Source organism: Scyliorhinus torazame, chromosome 16, assembly GCF_047496885.1.
Source record: "Scyliorhinus torazame isolate Kashiwa2021f chromosome 16, sScyTor2.1, whole genome shotgun sequence".
Lineage (NCBI taxonomy): Eukaryota > Metazoa > Chordata > Chondrichthyes > Carcharhiniformes > Scyliorhinidae > Scyliorhinus > Scyliorhinus torazame.
The window spans coordinates 148,415,875-148,439,952 of NC_092722.1; the positions used below are offsets into that span (position 1 = coordinate 148,415,875).

At 47.2% G+C, this 24,078-nt stretch overlaps 1 protein-coding gene and 1 long non-coding RNA gene across 7 annotated transcripts in view; one reads left to right on the forward strand and one right to left on the reverse strand.

Annotated features, from left to right (window-relative positions):
* Nucleotides 1-24,078, reverse strand: part of ptprea (protein tyrosine phosphatase receptor type Ea) — a 452,659-nt gene that overhangs the window by 415,151 nt on the left and 13,430 nt on the right. The gene's annotated exons all lie outside the window — the stretch shown is intronic.
* LOC140393128 (uncharacterized) overlaps nt 1-24,078 on the forward strand; it is a 190,072-nt gene that overhangs the window by 154,360 nt on the left and 11,634 nt on the right. Inside the window, exon 3 of the long non-coding RNA XR_011935507.1 lies at nt 2,712-2,860. This is a non-coding gene — a long non-coding RNA (uncharacterized lncRNA). The remainder of the gene's footprint in view (nt 1-2,711; nt 2,861-24,078) is intronic.

Genomic DNA, 24,078 nt, shown 5'->3' on the forward strand with positions numbered 1-24,078 from the left:
ATAATGCCCGGGGATTCTGGCATCACTACCAGGCACCCTTCTCAACTCCCAGCTTACCTCATCCCCGTTGCCTGACATGATGAGCAAGCTGCCGATAGTGTGACAAGGACTTTTATCTTACCACACACCCTCCACCATTACCACCACCTTCCCCAACCTCCACCTTCTTTCACTCCAACTTATTCATTTCTGATTTTCTACTTTCAGGTACACAGGAACTGCCACCTGCACAATGGTCCAAGGACGAATAACACAGCACTGATAGAAGCCCCATCACCCGTTTTGACATTTGCAACCACCGGATCAGATATTTGCATTGCACATACCTTCAAGACCATTATAGGAGTGGGGGCTACATGTGGCGTGAGTGCACTGCAGCCAGGCCAGGGGAAAGGATTCAAAAGGAAAATAATGCTGGAAATCGGAAATAAAAGCAGAAAGAGCTGGAAATAATCAGCAGCTCAGACAGGGTCGGTGGAGATGGAGACATAGTAAATGTTTCAAGTCTGTGTACTTCCACAGAAATGGGAAAATGACCCAAAGAATGGTTTGTTTGCCAGCTCACTTGGCATTCACATGAAAATGTGGGGGTACTATGCCTGCCAGGCCAGTCAATTTCCTGTCATTGCCAAACAGCATGGGTGAGTCTGGTTCCAACAGGACAAAGCTTCAGACAAAGCCTGCCCTTTCCACAGCCTCTGTTCCATCTCTTGTTATCTTTCAGACCCAAAGGCGCTGGAAGTGCAGGTCCCATACCTATTGCAGCCTGTATCGGAATATGAGGATGCAACTGCACCCTGCCAAATCCAGAAACTCACCACAACATATAGCACTTCCAGACACTTTGCAACAGCAGGAGTCCTTAAACATCACCTCAGCTGCAAGTTGCGTAACTGCCCTATTACGATCCCAGTAGAGGGCAGGACAGTGGTACAGTAGTTAGCACTGCTGCCTCACAGCGCCAGAGACCCGGGTTCGATTACTGCCTTGGGTGACTGCCTGTGTGGAGTTTGCACTTTCTCCCCGTGACAGCGTGGGTTTCCTCCGGGTACTCCGGTTTCTTTCCACGGTCCAAAGGGGCTGGTTTAGCACACTGGGCTAAATCGCTGGCTTGTAAAGCAAACCAAAGCAGGTCAGCAGCATGGTTCAATTCCCGTACCAGCCTCCCCGAACAGGTGCCGGAATGTGGCGACTAGGGGCTTTTCACAGTAACTTCATTGAAGCCTACTTGTGACAATAAACAATAAACAATTTTTCATTCATTCATTTCATTTTCATTTCATGTGCAGGTTACGTTGATTGGCCATTCTAAATTGCCCCTTAGGTGTCCAAAGATGTGCAGGTTAGATGGAGTTAGGGCAGAGGAGTGGGTATAGGTGGGGTGCTCTTGGAGGGTCGGTACAGACTCGATGGGCTGAATGACCTCCTCCCGCACTGCAGGGATTCTATGTTCTATTACACAAATAACTTAGAAAGCTACTCTAATTTCAAGTGGTTGACTGGAAGGATAACACCAAACAAAATTAAGGGATTTTACTGTAAACAAAACTAAAAGCAACATTGTCGAATGTTGTCTGCATTCAGTATGCAACTTAAACTGTAAACTACAGAAAATATCCCCATTAAAATGACCAGAAATCCCCATCCATGGTTACATTTTATTCCGTCCCTTAGTTGGACACATCACTCTCCAGGAGCCAGTTCAAAGTTGCTACCGATGGTTTGCTTTCTTTTTCCTTTTCCAGCTGGCTAACTTCTAATTCCTGTACTGACTTTCATAGTGTGGGTTACTGCAGATATCCTTCCCAAAGTTAGGTGAATCTTTCAACCTCATTTAAACCCTCAGAAACATGGGGCTGGATTCTGCGACTCGCAACACCAGAACTGCAAATCGCGATCGGGTGGAGAATTGGGTGTCCGGCAGAAATTCACGCCCTGCACCAATTTGATTATCATGCTCCGGTCCCTCCCAGGCAGCAAAAACATTGGTTTTGCATCCAACGCTGGTGGCGGCATGCAAAACTGGCTGATAATTATCTTCCAACCACCCCCCCTCCCCTCCCCAATGCCACTCTACAATGGAGTTAAACAGATATTTTAACGTATTGCTGTTTACAAAACCTGGCATTGCTAATCTCTCCCTGTGACTTGGAGACTAACAATCTATCCACTGTACCCATAATTGCCCTGGTCATTTTTTACAGATATGAATATCTTGCACCATCTTCCCAATGAAGCAACATGTCCAATTCTCCCCCCTCTTTAACCTTTGGCAACAAAGCCAACCAAACTTGCTGTTGAACAGAATTCATAATAGGTCACTTGACTTCCTTCACTTCTCCAGTTTACCTTGAGTGAACCAAGCTGACCGAAAAAATAAATTTCATATTCGTAACAGACCCTTAAGACTTATGCCAGTGCTGAGCTCTCTTGCAGCTGAATGCCAAACCTTTGGTGAGCAATGTACAAATTCATACAATGAATTTCCATGCTCCAATGTGGACAATGGATAGTACCTGTACAGCTGCTTCTGGGTATGCAGGCAAAGCCTGCCTGAAGCTTCCTCATGCTGGGAGCATGGTGTCAGAAGTGGTTGGTAGCATTGCGCGCACTACTGGGAGGGAGATGACTTCTCATGCAGAGATAGAATTTGCACCCCATATGTCTGAGTAAGGATTCTTCAGTCAGAGTGGCTTGCCTTATTCACACAGGTCGCAGATTCCCTATAGAAAGTGCCACAGTAAAATTCCATGGAAAGTCTGTGGGCACCTGCAAGTGTAACGAATGGAGAGTGTCATTCTCTAACTGCTGACTGCAAAATCTCGGACATTGCCAAAAGCAACTTACGCAAGGGAGAAGGGTATGTGGGTAATTTATTTCTGCTATCCAACATGGGGGGAAAGTTTGGCAGACTCTGGAAGGACACACACATGCACACATGTTTACATGTGTGTAAGGTTGCAGATTAATAACTGCATAACCCATATGCCAAAACGGATTCTGGAGAGCAAAGTTTGTTCTAAATTTCACTAGCAATGTGCTGCATGATTAACTGAATGTGATACACATGAATTCAATATTGCATGTACAGATGTTTTATTATACTTTAACAAACTCTCCCACTAAGACAATAGAGGGTGCATGTCTTCACACATAGCGAGCGCATCCCAGATAATGTTGGGTGTACTACTCAAGTTCTGTCCATCAACATTAATGGACAAAAAAATCATGGATAATTCACTGATAATCAAATATGCATCCATTACACCAGAATTGCAGCACCTTGTAAAGGTTTTTAAAAATTCTTCATTAACATCACAATTGCAAATGCTTTTTGTTCTCATTAGTGCTGCTTTTTTCTCTAGTGTTGCTATCCTCATTTTAATTCTTTATTTCTGATGTAGCGTAAAACCCTACCTCTGATACCTTGGGACTGTAAGTACAATCACAAATCCACAGCACAGGAAGGAACTGAAACAGGGTGGGTGTCCCTATTTCCATCAGTTTGCAATAGATGTATGCCACCACTGATAAAACACTAACAAAATATAAATACAGAGTTCCCAACGTCAAGGTTTGGAACGAGCTACATAAAAAATGCAATATATTATATGGCTGTCAGAATTGGATATACAAAATCTCCCAAAAGGGAACTTTTTGGTGAGCACAAAATTGCAGTCATAGCTCTCAACATTTCTAAAATCTTTAAGTGGCGGTGACAGAACTGACTCCATGATCAGCACTTCCAGTATAGAGGGGTGCGCGTGAAGTGCCCTTCTGGAACTGTGGGTGCAAATGTCATTATTTTCTGCCTACTTATTCCCCAAGTTAGCAAAGTTCAGTGTTCTTCGCTGGGAGTGTCAACTCATGACACGTTGGTATTCCAGGTTCATGAGGAATTTGACCTCTTCAGGTTTAGCTCGCCCATTGCTGAACCGAGCTTGACATTTTCATGCCACAGAAACACCAGATCAATAATGTTCTCATCAAAACATCTATTATTGGGACCTTTTAAGGAATTATAGTTGGCCCCACTCTGTTCCTACCATTAACATGGTAACCTCATAAATTATGTAATTAGCAAAGAAAATATTATATAATCTATATCTGAATGGCATGAGCCAACTGAATCAAGGAAATAAAATCTTCATTGCCTGACCAAAGTTCAATTTGTCTACATCTTTAAAAGTAGATTTGCTTCCTTATTGAGAAGGGATTAATTAGTAACTAGATGCTAACCTTTCTTGACTAAGGTGTTGAATTGGTCATCTTAAATTGGCCATCAGCTTAGGAGTAACTACCTCTCCTTTACAATATAGTTGCCAAGGGCGGGATTCTCCACTCCCCCAGCCGGGTATTTCTCAGCTGTGTGCCATTCACTGGCGGTGGGATTCTATTTGTGTGCCTGTTATAACCTGCCTACTGACGATTGGCTGGGGACTAATGACTATCCCACAATCCTATGGGAGTATGAACTTCCCCAATGAGGGGGGCGGAGAAACTCCTACTATAAATAAGCTGGCCAGTCCAGGAACCAGGAGGAAGGAGAAGGTAGCAAGGGACGTTACTGCTACTGTTATGTATATATTGTTATAGTAAATAAACGTTATTATTTTGTATCCTTAAAACTCGTGCTGGATTCTTCGGGGCCCTTACAAAAGTGCCATTCGCTGGTGACGGCACGGTAGCACAGTGGTTAGCACTATTGTTTCACAATGCCAGGGCCCCAGGTTCAATTCCCGCTTGGATCACCGTCTGTGCGGAGTCTGCACGTTCTCCCCATGTCTGCGTGAGTTTCCTCCAAGTGCTCTGGTTTCCCCCCCACAAGTCCTGAAAACATGCTGTTAGGTGAATTGGACATTCTGAATTCTTCCTCAGTGTACCCGAACAGGTGCCGGAATGTGGCGACCAGGTCCTCTTCACAGTAACTTCATTGCAATGTTAATGTAAGCCTACTTGTGACAATAATAAAGATTATTATTATTATCCTCCCGCCGCTTGTCAATGGAATGTGTTATTGAAACAACCCCACACAGCCGCGAAACCCACTGGCGGGGACGCGCTGCCAGCGGGAAAAGTGAATCCCGACAGCTAGAGAATTCCAGCCTAAATCTCTATTGTTAGAAGCAAATACGTAGTTACCAAGTGATTTCCATTATTACTGCCTACAAACTGATCACAATTCTGTTTGACCAGCTGCCGAGAAAACCTATTGCTTGCTCAATGCAGTACAAAACTGTACAAGTCAGTGGATGTGAGGGAAATTGGCTGCTCCACATTAGAATCCAAGCTCTAATATCATGGAGATGTGTTTGGGCTGTAAGTACTCTCCAAGCATGAGATTGAAGCAGTCAGGGAGCTGTTACTGCTTAACATACATCTCTATGTTTATGTCAGGAGTGGTACCTCAAAAAGTGCAGCAATTCAAAGGCCTACATCTTCCAGCTGGCATCATTTTAACACCAGGCTAACCAATTTCTTTTCAATGGGCTAATAGTTGTGCTAACATAATTCTCATTTGAAAAATAATCCAATCTGCTATTTAGACAGAGTTTGTGGGAGATGACTCAACCAATTTACAGTGACACACTAGAATGCAACACTGCAAGGAAGTTTCCATGGTTACAGTTAGCACTTGCAAGCAGGTAGAGTGTGTGCAATGCTTTGATTTTTTTTTTTAAACTTCCAGCAGCAAATGGAAAAATACTGACTCTTTTAACTCATACACATGGAATCATTTACATACTCTGCATTCTGGGGATGATGAGCATTTATCACATGTTACTTCTTGTAATGTACATAAACATCTTCTGGCCTTTCGTATTTATCAAATGACAAATATTGCGCAGTGAAATTAAACTTGACGAGGTTACAATTCTGATGCGTAGCTTTGTGCAACACAACTATGGGTCAGATAATTGGTTGCCATGTCCTTTGCACTCAATTCTTCGATTCACATATCCTATCAATTAAGGCTCTGAGTGTGGTTCACTAAATCTGTATTTATAAGTGGTCATTACAGAAAAAATACATACAATAGTGTTAAATTTCAATGGGGAAAATATCACTAAATATTCATAATTCCAGTTTTGGATCAGCATTTGCCATTTCAAATAATTTTCTTTAATTTGAAAAATTGCTGAAATACTCAATTATTATTTTTAAGTGCTATTGTGTCGCAGAGTTGCACTGTTTTGCCCAGCGCATTCACACATGATAAAATGTCTCCACATGCAACACAGATACAATTTAGCAGCTATTTATGTCACTTGTGTTAATGGGTTAGCTGCTGATGAAGATCTTTAACATAATTTGCAGCTGGTCATGACACAGAGCAATAGAGGAATGTATCCGTCTGCATATACCCCAACAATTGTATAATTAAAGAGAGAGGGGGAAACAAAACATCAAAAAATTAAGTGTATTGCCTGCGCAGATTTGAACTCTTTCTATCTGAACTGCATTACCTGTTTTTTTTTCCCATAATGCTTCTTACTGAGAGCAACAATGTCAGAACAAGGCACTGGAGCTCAGAGCGACCATTGTAAAACAACAAATGATTTGCATTACTTTACATTGTTACATTATTTACAAAACAACATTATTTATGTAATCCTATTGGGGGATGGGGGATTTGAGGGGCAGAGAGCAAACAGTGACCAGGAGATTTTCTTTGTCTCATCTCTTTGTCCTTTGGATCGCGCTGGTGGCCATCTTAGGTCTAGAACCTAGGTGTCGTGTTGGGTGTTCCGATACACAAACGAACCAACGCGGTTGTAGATGGTACAACTCTGTTTTATTATTCTGTACAATAATAACTATTAACTTCTGGCTGTGGTTCGTACTTCACCAGCTAACCTGTGGACCCAGCCCTAGCACTATCTTAGTGAGGCACTCAGCACATGGTCTATATCTGAGTGGCACGCTGTGAGCTCTGTGCTCTGAGCTATCTCCTGGTAGAATGAGCGGGAACTGTGGTGTTCCCGGTTTTATAGTGTGTGTGCTCTCACTGGTGATTGGCTGCGATGTTGTGTGTGTGTTGGTCCATCTCCCTGTCTATCAGTGTGTGTGTGTGATTGCACCATGATATGTTAATGTGGATATCATGACACTAGGAATTTGCAATGTAGAGATGATTCATCACAGTGGTAATGGCTGACCCGAAAGGGGGGGGGGGGGGGGGGGGGGAAGAGCGAGAGACCCACTGACAAGGTTAGTCAGCTGGAACGTGTGGGGCCTGTGAAAAGGGCAAGTGTTCTCTCATTTAAAGAGTTTGGGCCCGATGTAGTATTTTTACAAGAAACCCATTTGCGGGTGTGGGACCAGACAAGTTTTTAGAAGGCCTGGGTGAGCCAGAGTTTTCACTCAAGCTTTGATAGCAGAGCCCGGGAAGAGAGTGGTTGTGGGGGGAGGGGGTCCACTAATAATAATAGCTTATTGTCACAAGTAGGCTTCAATGAAGTTACTGTAAAATGACCCTAGTCGCCACCTTCTGGTACCTGTTCGGGGGGGCCGATACGGGAATTGAACCCGCGCTGCTGGTTGTTCTACATTACAAGCCAGCTATTTAGCCCACTGTGCTAAACCAGCCCCAATTAACTTACCTTCCAGAAGGGGAAGGTCCTGGCTGACCAGGGGAGCCGGTACAAGATGGTTGCAGGTAAATTGGAGGGAACGTTGGTGATCTTAGTTTGTGTGTGCCCCGTATTGGGATGATGTAATGTTTATAAGGGGGCTATTGTCCGCAATGCCAGATCTAGATACTCATCAGCTGATTCTGGAGGGGGGATTTTGCTGTGTATTAGACCCGAGGCTTGATCGTTCGAAGCCAAAGTCATTGACCCCCTCCAGAATGGCGAAGGTGCTTTCTGCGTTCATGGAGGAGACAGGAGGTGCAGACTCATGGTAGTTTATACACCCAGGGGTATGGAGTTCTTGTTTTCTCTGCCAGTATACAAGATGTACTCGAGGATAGATTACTTTGTCATGGATAGGGGGCGTGATTGTCTGCGCCGTCGTGAACGCCGTTGAGGTTCACGACGGCGCGATACAGGCCCCGATCTTGACCGATTCAGGGCCCGAAAATGGCTACGATCGGGGCCGTGAGAAACGCGGGGGGCGTGTCACGAAAGCAGCGTCGTCAGCGCGTGCCGGGCTTTGGCGCCGTGTCAAAGCGCAGCGCGTAAATGACGCGACCGGCGCCATGTAACTGGCGTCACCCGCTCATGCGTGGTTGTCGTCCTCCCCGAGGCCGCCCCGCAAGAAGATGTCGGATGGATCTTGCAGGGCGCAGAGGAAAGGAGGTCCTCCTTCAGAGAGACCGGCCCGCCGATCGGTGGTGGGCACTGATCGCGGGTCAGACCCCATTTTGAGGCCCCCCCCCCCTGTGCAGGAACCCCCCTCCCCACCCCACAGGCCGTCCCCCCAGCGTTCCTTCACTGTTCCCGCTGGCAGCGACCAGGTGTGGATGGCGCCAGTGGGAACCCGGCGTATTGGGCAGGCCGCTCGGCCCATCCGGGCTGGAGAATACCTGGGATAGCGGAGAATCGCCATTTTGGGTGTCTCGGGCGATTTACCGGACTGCAGCATGCAGAACTCAATAGTGCCGATCTCGCCGCTTGCGTGAATCGCGTGAGGGCGTCAGACCAGCGTTGCGTGAAAAATGACACCCAAGGCGATTCTCCCAAACGGCGCGGCATCGGAGAATCGCGCCCAGGATTCTTCTCTTCTGGGTGAGGAAAGCGGAATATTCGGTTGTGGTTATCATAGAATCACTGAATCTCTACAGTGAAGGAGGAGGCAGAAGGAGGCCATTTGGCCCATCAATTCTGCACCGACTCTCTGAAAGAGCACCCTACCTAGGCCCATTCCTCCACCTTATCCCTGTAACCCTCACCTAACCTTTGCACACTAAGGGGTAATTTATCAAGGCCAATCCATCTAACCTGCACATCTTTGGACTGTGGGAGGAAACCATAGCACCCGAAGAAAACCCACGCAGACACCGGGAGAAAGTGCAAACTCCACACAGACAGTGACCCAAGGTCAGAATCGAACCCGGGTCCTATGAGGCAGTAGTGCTCGCCACTGTACCACCATGTCATCCAATATCTGACCATGCTCCGCATTTGGTAGACCTAGTTTGGAGACGGGTTGAAAGCAGCACAGGTGCTAGAGGTTGGATGTAGGGCTTTTGTCGGACATGGGGATTTGTGGAAGGGTTTTGAGTGCTATTGGGGAATATGCAGAGTTCAATGAGAATGTGGTGGTCTCGCCGTCTATTCCGTGGGAGGCTTTGAAGGTGGTGATTAGAGGGGCGAGCATATCATATTAGACACACATGGACAGGGAGAGGTCTTGGAAGTGGATCGATGGTATGAGAGTGACCCAATCTGGAACTCTTGGCTTGCAGGAAGAAGTGGCAAATGCAGTTTGACCTGTCTATGGATAGGGCAGGGTGCGAGCTGAGGAATTTGAGGGAGGAGGCCAGCCATCACGTGGCTTACCAGCTAAGGCTTCTAAGGAGATTGTCCAGGTTAGGGATTCAGGGGGAGTCAGCTGGTTTCTGTCCCGGACAGGTGACCGGGGCATTGAGCCTTTTACAAGAGGCAGTATAGGTGGGAGCTGCCAGAGGACGAGTGGGAAATGGCAGAGATTTTACAGGGCCTGGTGTTCCCCAAGGTGGGGGAGGAATTGTGGGAAGGCCTGGAAGCACCTTTAGGTCTGGAGGAGATTCAAACAGCGTTGGGATAGATGCAGATGGGGAAGCCACCAGGGCTGGATGTATTCCCAATGGAATTTTATTAGAAATTTGCAGACCGGCTGGTTCCGTTATTGATGATGATGTTTAAAGATTCTGGCTCGGTGTTCCCTCCCTGAGATTCTTGGGCAAGAATCCATCTCCCTTCTCCTGAAAAAGGACAAGGATCGCACAGAATGCTGGTTGTACTGCTCAATTTCATTGCTTAATATAGACGCAAAGTTCTGGCTAAAGTTTTAGCACTGAGGCTAGAATCCTGTCTCCTGGAGGTAGTTGGAGAGAAGCAGATGGAATTTGTAAAAGGTTTAAAATTATCGTCTAATGTGAGGCGACTTCTGAATATGTTTCTCACCCCAGCGGCTGGGCCGGAACCCGAGATAATTGTGTCGTCAGATGCAGAAAAAGCATTCAAGAGGATTGAGTGGAGAAACCTCTTTGTGGTTTTGGAGAAGTTTGGGTTTGGCCCTGGGTATGTGTCATGGGTCCGTTTGTTGTACGTGATTCTTTCAGCCAGCGTTTGGGGGATGAGGCAGGGGTGGCCTGTGTCTCCCCTTCTGGTCATGATCGCGATTGAGCCATTGCCCTGGAGGCCTCAAACCCAGTGGAGCGGGATAGTTTGGGGTAGGATGGAACACAGAGTTTCCCTTTGTGCAGATGATCTTTCGTTATACGCGAGGGACCCGGGGTCAGCTCTGAGAGACACAATGAGTATACTGAAGAGCTTTGGCTCCTTCTCGGAATACAAATTAAATTTAGAGAGAGAGAGAGAGAGAGTATTTTTTGGTCAGCACTCCAGGGATGGGAGCCAGTTTCGGGGGACTACCTTTCTGCCTGGCCGAGACTAGCTTTCGGTATTTGGGAGTCCAGGTGGCTCGGGATTGGGCTCAGTTTTGTAAATTGAATTCTTCCAGCCTTGTGGGTAGGGTCAAAGCTGACCTGCAAAGGTGGAACAGCCTCCCAATGTCCTTGGTGGGTAGGGTTCAATCAATAAGATGAATATTTTGCCAAGATTCCTGTTCGTATCTCAGTGTCTTCTGACATTTCTACCCAAGTCATTTTTTCGGGGCTTTGAGCGGCTTACATCAGGCTTCATATGGGCGGAACAACTCTGAGGATTCGGAGGGGTGCTCCATAGAGGAATAAACAGTCTTGCGCTGCCAAATTTGATATTTTATTACTGGGCTGCTAACGCGGAGAAGGTGTTGGGGTGATGTGAGGCCCCAGGCCATGTAGAGAGTCCAGTTTGGGGGTACTGGTGATGGCCTTTCTTCCATTTGCTCTGGCAAAGTACTCGTTAAACCCGGTTGTTGTCTCCACTTTAAAAATATGGACGTAACTCCATCAGCATTTCAAACTGGGGTCAGTGTCAAGCCTGGCCCTTATTTGTGTTAACCACCTGGTCGAGCCGGAAAAGTTGGAATCTGCATTTAGGGTGTGGAAGGGGCTGGAAAGAGCGTGTGATCTATTCCTGGAGGGGCGGTTTGCTAGCCTACAAGAACTGAAAGAGAAATTCGGGCTCGGACTAGGTACCTCCAGATTCAACATTTTGTTACATGAATGATTCCAGTGGCACTGCTGTCTTCCTTGCTGGACAGGATCCTTTCCTGTCGGGGTCGGAAGAGGGTATTACGTCTGGTATATATGGAAGGATTTTGGGGGAGGTTTCAGTTTCAGCGGAGGGGGTGAAGGCCAAATTGGAGGAGGTGGTGTAGAGTGAGGCCCTTCAGATGGTGAACACCACATCATCGTGTGTGAGGTTGAGTCTGATCCAGCTGAAGGTAGTGTTTAGGGTGCACCTTCCGACCCCGACAGGAAAGGACCCTCTCCAGCAACCAAGATAGCAGTGCCACCGATTCGTGTAACAAAATGCTGAATCTAGAGGTACCTAGTCTGAGCCCGAATTTCTCTTTCAGTTCTTCCAGGCTAGCAAACCGCCCTCCAGGAATAGATCACACGTTCTTTCCAGCCCCTTCCACACCCTAAATGCAGATTTGCAATCTCCAGACTCAATTCTGCAACTCATCCGCTTCATTCTGGATCACAACGTCTTCACCTTCGACAACAAGTTCTTCATCCAGACGCATGGAACAGCCATAGGGACCAGATTCGCACCCCAATACGCCAACATCTTCATGCACAAGTTTGAACAAGACCTACTCACCGCACAGGACCTTCAACCGACGTTATACACCAGATACATCGATGACATTTTTTTCCTTTGGACCCACGGCGAAGAATCACTGAAACGACTACACGATGACATCAAAGTTCCATCCAACCATCAGGCTCACCATGGACTACTCTCCAAAATCAGTTGCATTCTTGGACACACTCGTCTCCATCAAGGACGGTCACCTCAGCACTTCGCTTTACCGCAAACCCACGGACACCCTCACGATGCTCCACTTCTCCAGCTTCCACCCTAAACACATTAAAGAAGCCATCCCCTATGCACAAGCTCTCCGTATACATAGGATCTGCTCAGACAAGGCGGAGCGTAACAGACATCTACAGACGTTGAAAGATGCCCTCGTACGAACGGGATATGGCGCTCGACACTTCGATCGACAGTTCCAACGCGCCACAGCAAAAAACCGCACCGACTTCCTCAGAAGACAAACATGGGACACAACCGACAGAATACCCTTCGTCGTCCAGTACTTTCCCGTAGCGGAGAAACTACGACCTCTTCTTCACAGCCTTCAACACGTCATCAATGAAGGTGAACATCTTGCCAAGGTCATCCCCACACCCCCACTACCTGCCTTCGAACAACCGCGCAACCTCAAACAACCCATTGTTTGCAGCAAACTACCCAGCCTTCAGAACAGTGACCACGACACCACACAATCCTGCCATGGCAATCTCTGCAAGACGTGCCAGATCATCGACATGGATACCACCATTACACGTGAGAACACCACCCACCAGGTACGCGGTACATAGTCGTGCGACTCATACGCTGCAGGAAAGGATGTTCCGAAGCGTGGTACATTGGCGAAACCATGCAGACGCTGCGACAACGAATGATCGGACATCGCGCGACAATCACCAGGCAGGAATGTTCCCTTCCAGTCGGGGATGGCAACTTCAGCAATCAAGGGCATTCAGCCTCTGATCTACGGGTAAGCGTTCTCCAAGGCGGCCTTCAGGACACGCGACAACGCAGAATCGCCGAGCAGAAGCTTATAACCAAGTTCCGCACACGAGTGCTGCCTCAACCGGGACCTGGGATTCATGTCGCAATACATTCATCCCCCACCATCTGGCCTGCGAAATCCTACCAACTGTCCTGGCTTGACACAATTCACACCTCTTTAACCAGGGGTTCCCCCATCTCTGGATCTGTAAAGATTTAATCACCTGCTAATGCTCGCATTCCAAGCATTGTCTGGCATCTTTGAATCTGTCTATATATATGTTTCTGGAACATACCTCTTCATTCACCTGAGGAAGGAGCAGCGCTCCGAAAGCTTGTGACATCGAAACAAACCTGATGAACTTTAACCTGGTGTTGTAAGACTTCTTACTGTGCTCACCGCCAGTCCAACGCCGGTATCTCCACATCATTACTAAAGTCAGAATGAGTCATTTCTTTGCGGAGGTTGAGGATAGGTGCGAACGCTGCTCTAGGGACCCTGCTAATGACACTCACATGTTCCGGTCCTGTCCCAAGCTTGTGGATTTTTGGGCCTCCTTTTTTAGCACCATGGCGGCGATCCTGAACATTGGGTTGGAGCACTGTCCTTTAGCGGCTATATTTGGTGTTTCTGATGTGCCGGAGTTGCGGACAATGCAGGAGCAGATGTCCTTGCCTTAGTCTCGTTGGTTGCTCGGAGTCCTGTTGGGTTGGAGGTTGGCAATGCCACGTAGTGCCTTGATGTGGCTCAGGGACAATGGAATTTTTGCACCTCGAAGGTCAAATACACTTTAATTGAAGGGTATGTTGTGTAGATTAGTTTATTTTTCTTTAGTTTATATATTTGTATAAAATGACTATGTAAAACATATATATTTTTTAATTTATGTATTCCAAAGCAGATATTGTGCAAACAAATATTGTTCAAACAAACATTTTAAATGTTCATTGTTTGAAACAACAATGAATTATCTCTGTATATTGAACCAATTAACAATGAAACAATTCACTTGGAATGCATGAAGCAGCCATCTTTATGATTCAATATTAGAGTACCAATTTTAATTCTTTTTTAAAATACCCGAATTTAATAAGGACCCATAACCCAGTCACAGCTTTTCAGTTCTTTGTAAATTATTCACACTCTCTTTGCAACCTTCATCTGTTTTTCCCACTGTCTACTTTTTTTACATGTGTCACTCGCTCCATGTATATCGCTTCATTGACAGCTCCATGTATATCGCTTCATTGACAGAGTTAGCCCAAGAATAAAATTGGAAAGCAATTTGTTCGATTAGCTGGCTAAATAGGAAGATTAGCAGCATTATATAGGTGACATAATTGAGCAATTACTTTCTTTGAAGGCATCAAAGAAGTTGTAGCCCACAGCCCACAGGCTGTTGTGCAAATTTCAACAGCCTGGGTTTTCCACAATGTATCGAACTGTGAAACAACAGGGACTTTGAAAAGGATCTGGTTCAGCAAATCCAGTCAACTATTATTCTCTTCCCATTTTCCACTGTTATGAATGAAAATCGCTTATTGTCACAAGTAGGCTTCAAATGAAGTTACTATGAAAAGCCCCTAGTCGCCACATTCTGGCGCCGTTCGGGGAGGCTGTTACGGGAATCGAACCGTGCTGCTGGCCTGCCTTGGTCTGCTTTCAAAGCCAGCGATTTAGGCCTTATTAATAACATGACATTTTCCAGTTATCAACGATCTTCCCAATCATAATGATACCCATGTGAAATGGGTGTTCCACATTACAGAAAAATTGGAAGCACAACAAAAAATGCCAGGAATACTCGGCAGGTTTGGTAGCATCTGTGGAAAGGGAAACAAAGTGAACGTTTCAGGTCTGTGGGGCGGGATTCGCTGGGTCGGAGAATCCCGGGTGGGGGGGGGGGGGGCGCGGATCCCGCACCGACGCCGGCTGCTGTATTCTCTGGTGCCGTTTTTCGGGCGGGGGCGGGATTCCCGCCACACCGGTCCGGACCCCGATGGGCCGGGCGGCCGTCCATTTTTGGCCAGTCCCGCCGGCGTGAATCACTCAACTCACGGCGGGATCTGGCAGGTAAGTCGGCGGGGGTTGTCCTCAGGGAGGCGCGGGGGGATCCGACCCCGGGAGGGGGGACCTCCACGGTGGCCTGGCCCGCGATCGGGGCCCATCAATCTGCGGGCGGGCTTGTTTTGTGGGGGCACTTCTTCCTTCCGCACCGGCCCCTGTCGGCCTCCGACATGGCCGCGTGGAGAAGAGAATTCCGCACTTTCGGGGGCTCTTGACACGAGTGGTTGGCGCCGGTTTTCCCGCCGGCGTGGGGACTTAGTCCCCAGAAGAGAGAATCCCGGCCCCGACCTATCATCAGAAAAATTCTGTTTTTAATTTAAATTTCTAGCATCTGCAGTATTTTGGCTTCAGACAGGAATATTGGAAGTGGATTTGGAGCCCATAATTCTATGCTTGGCATTTGTGGGGTGGATATAGATAATGATGGGACTGAAGGAACACTTTCAGGTGAAGATTGGATGTTGCACAGCCAAATGCACAAATTAATAGGCATTGATAAAACTAAGTGTTGAAATAGTTTCTATGATGGAAGAGATAATTGTGTGTAGATATATGATTAGTGCAGCACTTTCTTCTTACATGTGGCTGGCTCCTCTAACCTTTCTTCACCTTAGAAAGCCGCTAAACATTTGTTGCTTTGAAGGGTCAAACACCAAATATGGAAATTAGCAGCAAGTCTCTGGAAACTTCTTTCCACTTATCTGCTGGCACCCACCTGAGACTTCTTTTGAGATCCCTACTCAGCCTCACCTTCTGAACCACTTTGACATAAGCAGCTAGATGGAGGAAAGCCCATGTATGAGCAGGCATTACAATGGCTACAATATAAAGGGCTCAGCGACTCTCCAGCAGTCACCGCCAGCGTTTTCAGAAAAAAGATATGTTAGTCATACACAAGCAAAGTGTTAAACTATGTCTCCTTTATCCTGCTGTTGCCCAGGGAAAGTTAGCCCTTCTGAACAATTGCTGGGAACGTCCTAGAGGGATTCTCCAGTGAGTCATTGGGGTACTCCCTAAGTCCGATGTTGAGGAGCCAGGAATTTACTGGACAGCATATGACCATCACTGTTACCCTGACCTTTATTTTTGCTTTTTTTTTTTTAAAACAAGCCTTTTCCAGAAGAGATTTAAAAGACAGGAGGGTCAATATTGACAGGAGGGTCAGGAGGACTCAAAATGTTAACTCTGCTCCTGTCTCCACAAATGGCGTCAGACCCGAGTTTTTACCCAGTACTTTCTGTTTTAATAAAAAATCAGAATGATATGTTATGTCCAAGGACTTCAGATAGGATTCAATTTGGTGATAAAATGTTACATTAAGTGGCTAATTGCCATGCATTTATTTTATTTGAAAATCTGTCGTCAAGGTTCTGGACGAATTGGCGCAGAGCTGCCAGCATTGAGAATATTAACTTGAATAGAGTTTGTCTCTATGGTGATGAGGCCTTCATCTTATGTTGCAACGGTGATGTCATCACAGATTAATTTAGGCAAATTTGTGTCAAGTAAGGCACTAAAGTACTGTTGCTTCACAGCGCCAGAATCCAGCCCTGTCATTACTGAAAGAATAATGGTGTCAACAAAAGGATGACACCTCGTTCCCGTTCCCTTCAAATTCAGTTTTCTGGTCTGGAATCAGAGCGGGACACGGTCAGTAGATCCCGGAAGAGGCCTTCCCTGGGGTTCGCAGCAGCCATTATGCCTCGCGTGATTTGGCTAGATCACGTGAGATGTTGTGATCGGGATCCTGCCCATAATAGGTGGGATCCAGTCTCGCACAGCTAAGTGAGTTTAAGAACCCACTTAGCCATGTTGCCAGATCGATCAGCCACCCGGCAACCACTGGCCCCGCCTAGTGCTGTTCAGAACTGGTCCCCACAAACAGGGGCCAGGCGGAATGGTACAAGGGGTGTCTCCCAGGTGACTGGAGGCCCCTGGATGGTCGGCCTCTGGGCAGTCTGGCACCCTGGCAATGCCAGCCTGGCACTGCCACCTGGACACCCTGGCACTGCCACCTGGGTGCCAGGCTGGCACTGGAAGGGTGCCACGGTGGCAGGATGAGGCTGGCAGGGCACTGCAAGGGTAATAGGCTGGCACTGCCAAGGGACCAGGTTGGCAATTTGCCCATGCCGGGATCGACCCCTGCTGTGCCTTGCCCGTGTGGGGTGGGTGCAGATGTGCCTGAGGATCCCTTAAGGTGAGTTGGTGGGGTCCAGGTATCACATCAGGGTGGGGTCAAGAGATCAGGACACCATTTAAAAATGGCGCATGATCTCTTCCTACACGGAGGAGCCCTACTCGTCGGAGCACCTCAGTGCAGGAAATGAGAGTGCAGGAAATGACGCTGAGTGTAGCCCCAGAGGTGGCGGGGGGGGGGGGGGGGGTCAAGGGGGGGTATATTCCCCACCAGTACACAAAAAAAAAGTGCTGTTAAATAGTGGAGTGATTCATGGCAACCCCACTAGACCCGCCCAGAACGGGGCAATTTTTCTTTTAGTTAGATCGCACCCTACATTTCTGAAGCGAGGGTGAAAGAATTAACTTTAATAGAAAACATATGCAGGTTGTGTGATCATTTGAAAATCTACTCAGCCCATGATTAGGAAAATTGCAATCTAAAAACAAATAAATTATCCTTCCTGATGAATGCTCTGCCATTTAATGAGATCATTCTGGGTCTGGATTTTATCTTTGTTTTATAATCCTTCAAACACTCACTAAACAAAAGCTAATCAGTTTCAGTTTGGAAATTTCCTGTTAACCCTCAGCTTGAACATTAGTTTGTGGGAGGGAGTTCAATATCTCCGCCATCCCAAATAGAATGGCAGGGGATTGGAAACCTAAGCAGAGAGACATTGCTAGGAGGAACAAGGACAGAAACTAAAGAAAGAACAGCAAAATGCTAAAACGGTAGACAGGGTAATCAACGGCAAGATGCAAATAGGGTCCCGGTACAAAGAAAAGTCGGGATGATTAAAAATGGCAAAAAGGCAGGCCTAAATGCTTTGCATCTTAATACGTGAAGCATTCTGAATAAGGGCAGGCCTAAAGGCTGTGGTGGTATGTATTAGGGGTCATGTGGGACTGTGAAGCCGTGATGCTATTGGCTGACAGATCCCGGGTCCTGGTTGGCTGTTGACTCCTGGCCCCGCCCTGAAGGCGGAGTATAAGAACCCGAGCTTCTCCCCGCCGCTTCATTCTGTTGCTGAACTGCTGGGGACAAGTCTCGCTTAATAAAGCCTCATCGACTTCATCACTACTCGTCTCTCTCGTAAGTCATTGTGCTCTACAATTTATTAAGCGAGCTTAAAAGGACTATGGAGCTCCGGATCGACCCGGAATGCCTGCGGATCAGCCCCCACGCAGCGAACTCGGCAGCAGTATTTAAACACTGGCAAGCATGTTTTGAAGGCTACCTCCGAACGGCCCCCGGCCGGATCACAGAAGACCAGAAAATGCAGGTCCTGCATTCGAGGGTAAGCCCGGAAATGTACCCTCTCATAGAAGACGCAGAGGATTTCCCGACGGCGCTCGCATTACTGAAGAGCATCTACGTTCGCCCCGTGAACCAGGTCTACGCGCGCTACCAACTCGCAACGAGACGGCAAAGTCCCAGAGAATCGCTAGAAGAATTCTACGCCGCGCTGCTAATTTTGGGACGGGGCTGCAGCTGCCCGCCGGTGAACGCGATCGAACACACGGACATGCTACTTCGCGATGCGTTTGTGGCAGGTATGAACTCTCCACAAATCCGCCAAAGACTTTTAGAAAGAGAGTCGTTAGGACTCTGAGGCACGGGCCCTTGCAGCTTCCCTAGATGTGGCCTCGCAAAACGCCCGCGCCTACGGCCCCGACCGTGCGGCAGCCCCTTGGGCTCCGTGGACCCCCATCGCGACAAAACCCCCCCCTCCCTCACAGGCTTGCGCGGTTAAAGCGCCAGACCATCCCGGGGGGGCCCGCTGCTATTTTTGCCAGCAAGCGAAACACCCCCGGCAGCGCTGCCCGGCCCGCGCAGCTATTTGTAAAAGCTGCGGCAAGAAGGGCCATTACGCGGCTGTGTGCCGGTCCCGGATGCCGCCACAATCCCCGGAGAAGAACGAGCCCAGCATAGCCCAAACGCTCCCCAACCCCCCCAGCGCCCCATGTGCGACCCGCGGGCGCCACCATTTTGGGTCCCGGGCACCACGAGGGGAGGATGGGCGCCGCCATCTTGTGACCCCCCAGCCACGTGCGATTCATGGGGGTGGCCATTTTGTCCACCCCCGACCACGTGCGATCCATGGGGGTGGCCATTTTGTCCACCCCTGGCCATGTGCAATTCATGGACGGCGCCATCTTGGATGACAACAAAGGACCCAGCATTGACGGCTCCACGGGGTCCGAAGACGCCGCGACACTACGACCATGACTGGCTTCGGTGACTCTGGATCAATCACGGCCCCGGACGCTCCAGACGACGACAACAACGGTGCTGATCAACGGACACGAGACATCATGCTTGATCGACTCCGGGAGCACCGAAGGTTTCATTCACCCAGACACGGTAAGACGCTGTTTTCTGACCATCCATCCAAGTACGCAAAAGATTTCCCTAGCTGCAGGATCCCACTCCGTAGAGATCAAAGGGTTCTGCATTGCGAACCTAACGGTGCAAGGGAGGGAGTTTAAAAACTACAGGCTCTACGTCCTTCCCCAACTCTGCGCGCCCACATTACTGGGATTAGATTTCCAGTGTAACCTGCAGAGCCTAACATTTCAATTCGGCGGCCCAATACCCCCACTCACTATCTGCGGCCTCGCAACTCTCAAGGTTGAACCGCCGTCCTGGTTTGCAAACCTCACCCCGGATTGCAAACCCGTCGCCACTAGGAGCAGACGGTACAGCGCCCAGGACCGGATATTTATTCGGTCTGAAGTCCAGCGGTTGCTGAAGGAAGGCATAATCCAGGCCAGCAATAGTCCCTGGAGAGCCCAGGTGGTAGTAGTAAAGACCGGGGAGAAGCAAAGGATGGTCATAGACTATAGCCAGACCATCAACAGGTACACACAGCTAGATGCATACCCTCTCCCCCGCATATCGTAAGTCATTGTGCGCTACAAAGGCTTTTTATCTTAATGCATGAAGCATTCGGAATAAGGGCAGGCCTAAAGGCTTTGTATCTTAATGCATGAAGCATTCGGAATAAGGCAAGTCCTGAAGATCTGCCAGTTGGCAAAAGTCTCGGGAACAAAGCATTTGAAAAACACTGCACTCAATAACCTGTGATACCTTGAGCAATAACCTATACCATCACATGTCATATGATGGAGCAGTCATCTATTAGCACTGCCCTGGTGTTCAAATTGTGCTGGAAGTCAACTTCATTCGGACTCTGAATGATAAGAACCTGGTCGCAATAACTTCTACCTGGTCAGAAGCTGGCCTATTCATTTGATATTATAGCCTTGAAGAAAAGGGGTGAGATGGAACATCAAAACCCTCTCCATTTACAAGACAGGTTGCCAATGCACATTCTTTAAAGATAATAACAATAATCTTTATTATTGTCACAAGTAGGCTTACATTAACACTGCAATGAAGTTACTGTGAAAATCCCCAAGTTGTCACACTCCAGCGTCTGTTCAGGTACACCGAGGGAGAATTCAAGATGTCCAATTCACCTAACAGCATGTCTTTCGGAACTTGTGGCAGGAAACCGGAGCACCCGGAGGAAAACCACGCAGACACGGGCAGAACGTGCAGACTCCGCACAGTCAGTGATTCAAGCCGGGAATCGAACCTGGGACCCTGGCACTGTGAAGCAACAGTGCTAACCACTGTGCTACCGTGAAGCACGAGTCTAGCACTGGAATACTTTTTTTAACTCATACAAATCGTGCCTATAATCAATCTGGCTAACCTGAATTTACCAATTCAAAAAGATCTCCAGAAAACTCTAAAGACATACCAGCTCTTTTAGGGTCAGATAATCATAGATCCTAATTTAATCCTAAAGCAATGCAAAAGGGTTCAGGAAAATGTTAATAAAAGTAAAAGATTTGGTAAATTTACAGAACATCTACTAAGTATCTGAAAAGACAGGATACCGTATTAGGTGGGGTTCAACACAAAAGTTCAGAAACACGAACCAATCTTTCCAGATACTGACAGTCCCGACATGTATTTACAAGCCTGTTATTATTTCACATTTCTAACACCTATAGTATGTTTCCTTTGAAAAACATAATTAGATTTTCTGCATGTAAGAGTACAAAATGTTATATTCCTAATACATGCCTCTTCGTGAGGTATGTTATATGATTTTACCTTCCCGGAATTGGTGCATGTGTTAACTTTAGCTGAGATGCCACATGCAAAGAACAGCAAATAGTGCTCCTGCAACTGATAATTTCAACACAGGTAACTCGGAGCTGCTAGTTAAATGGTGCAAATAGATCCAATCTGCAGAGCTGCCTGACCAATAGGGTAGGGAGAGTATAATGGGCAGCATGGTGGTTAGCACAATTGCTTCACAGCACCAGGGTCCCAGGTTCGATTCCCACTTGGGTCACTGTCTGTGCGGAATCTGCACGTTCGCCCCGTGTGTGAATGGGTTTTCTCCGGGTGCTCCGGTTTCCTCCCACCAGTCCAAAGATGTGCAGGTTAGGTGGATTGGCCATGATAAATTGCCCTTAGTGTCCAAAATTGCCCTTAGGTTGAGTGGGGTTACTGGGTTATGGGGATAGGATGGAGGTGTGCGGTTGGGTAGGGTACTCTTTCAGAGAGCTGGTGCAGACTCGATGGGCCGAATGGCCTCCTTCTGTACTGTAAATTCTATGAAAAATAATACCAGTTTATAAATGAGGAACAGGACAATAGCTCATGTTAAGCCAGTGAGTCTGAGGTGTATACAGGTTGAAAGTCCCTTATCCGATGTGTTTGGGGCCGAGTGTATATTGGATTTCGGAATTCTTCAGATTTTGGAATATACTGCGCAGGTACAGTGTGCATTGGGAACTGGGCATGTGTGGAACATCGGGAACTGCACATGTGCAACACGCACAGGGAACTGTGCATCTCATGTGCAGTGCATGTTGGGAACTGTGCAAGATGTTGGGAACTGTGCATATTCAGCACGTGTTGGGAACTGCGATGTGCAGCACACGTTAAGAACTGCGCATGTGCGGTGCACAAGTGCTGATGGAATTTTTCAGTATTCGGAATTTTAAGGGATTCTCAATCTGTATTCGGTAACACATCCGAAGGTATCCTTTTTTTTTTTTAATTTAGAGTACCCAATTCATTTTTTCCAATTAAGAGGCAATTTAGCATGGCCAATCCACCTAGCCTGCACATTTTTTGGGTTGTGGGGGCGAAACCCACGCAAACACGGGAAGAATGTGCAAACTCCACACGGACAGTGACCCAGAGCCGAGATTCGAACCTGGGACCTCGGCGCCATGAGGCCGCAGTGCTAACCCACTGCACCACCGTGCTGCCCTATCAGAAGGTATCCTTAAGGTGGGATTCATATTCGGTAAACATGAAATAAGGGGCAAGATTCTCTGGCTGCATGGCTGGAGACCGGAAATTCCCGCCCGAGGTCAATGGACCATTACATGGTCCGCATCCCGTGTGCAGCGATCTTACGGCAGGCGGGCCGGAAGAATCCAGCCCGCCAGAACTTACTCTGAGAACTTGAGCACAAATGCGGCACCATACCACAAACATCCTTCGACAGGTGAGGTTACAGTAAATGGTAACTAAATGGATACAGTGAACTAGACACCTGAGCTGTGATGAGGAACAATAGAAACTGAAATGCTCATATTTTTAAAAAGAAGACCTTTTGAGGTATTCAAAATTCGAACAGGTCTAGAGATATTAAAGCTTAATGTCCCCAACAATCAAACTCTAAAACAAGCACACAGACTTCAAAGAACAAGGAGGCAGGTCTCATGGAGGGACAAATTCAAAAGGGAACTGGAGGGACACTTCACAGAGAAAATGATTGAGAATTCCATGAAATAGTGTAGCGTATTTTTGGAACTGTGAATCTGGCTATAAACAAATGCTCAGCACATTGTTGTGATGTAGGAGATGTGGCAGCCGATTTGCAGTCAGTAAGCACCCACAAACAGCAATGTAATAATGCCCAAATACATTTTTGTTTCTGATGTTGATTGAAGGTTACTCAGGACCACCAAGGATAACTCCGCTGCTTTTTTTTTGTTGCAAGAGTACTATGGGGCCATTTCCGTCCACCTCGTGGAGACGAGGCCTCAGCTTAACATCTCACCCAAAAGGCACCCCTTCAACAGCAAAACATTTCTTCCGTGCTACACTGGTGCATCAACTTTTTTTGCTCAATAAAGGAAGTCCTAAAGTGGAAGTTGAACCCACAGCTTTCTGAATGAGAAGCAAGACAGCTACCAGCTGAGCAACCACTGACACCATACATTATTTTATGCATCTAAACCAAATAGATCATCTGGTACAAGATATATGTGATAAATGAAGGAATTTCAGATATATTGTATTTATAGGTATTTGGTGTGTTAAGAGTTAAAAGCCTGGGTTAGTGTGAGTCTTCAGCAGTGTTTTTAAAGAATCCTGCTTTGAAATATTTTGGAGCGAGAGGTGCAATTTAGGTATCATAAAAAGCTTGGGCCACTGGAGTGTTATTTCAAATAAGGGTTCCCTATGGAGCTAAATAGATTTCAGCTTGAAAGATGATGTAATTAATGGGAAGAACTAAGGTGTCAGGCTTTTTTCAGAAAACGGTGTTCTTTCCATAACGATGCTCCTTCTCCCGGCATACAAGCAGAAATTTAAGCAGGAGAATCCGGTTAAGAAGGTCATGCAATGCTGATCCAAGGCAACAGAAGAGCTCCTACAGGACTGCTTGGAGTTAGTAGACTGGTTCATTTTCAAGAACTCTCCGGCCAACCTAAAAAGGTATGCCACCACCATCACAGACTTCATCAGCAAGTGTGTAGAAGATTGCACGCCAAAGAAGGTAGTACAAATATTCCCCAACCGGAAACCATGGATTAATTGGGAGATTCACTTCCTACTGAAGGCCAGGTCTGAGGCATTCAAGAAAGGTGATCGTACCTAGATATCTTGTA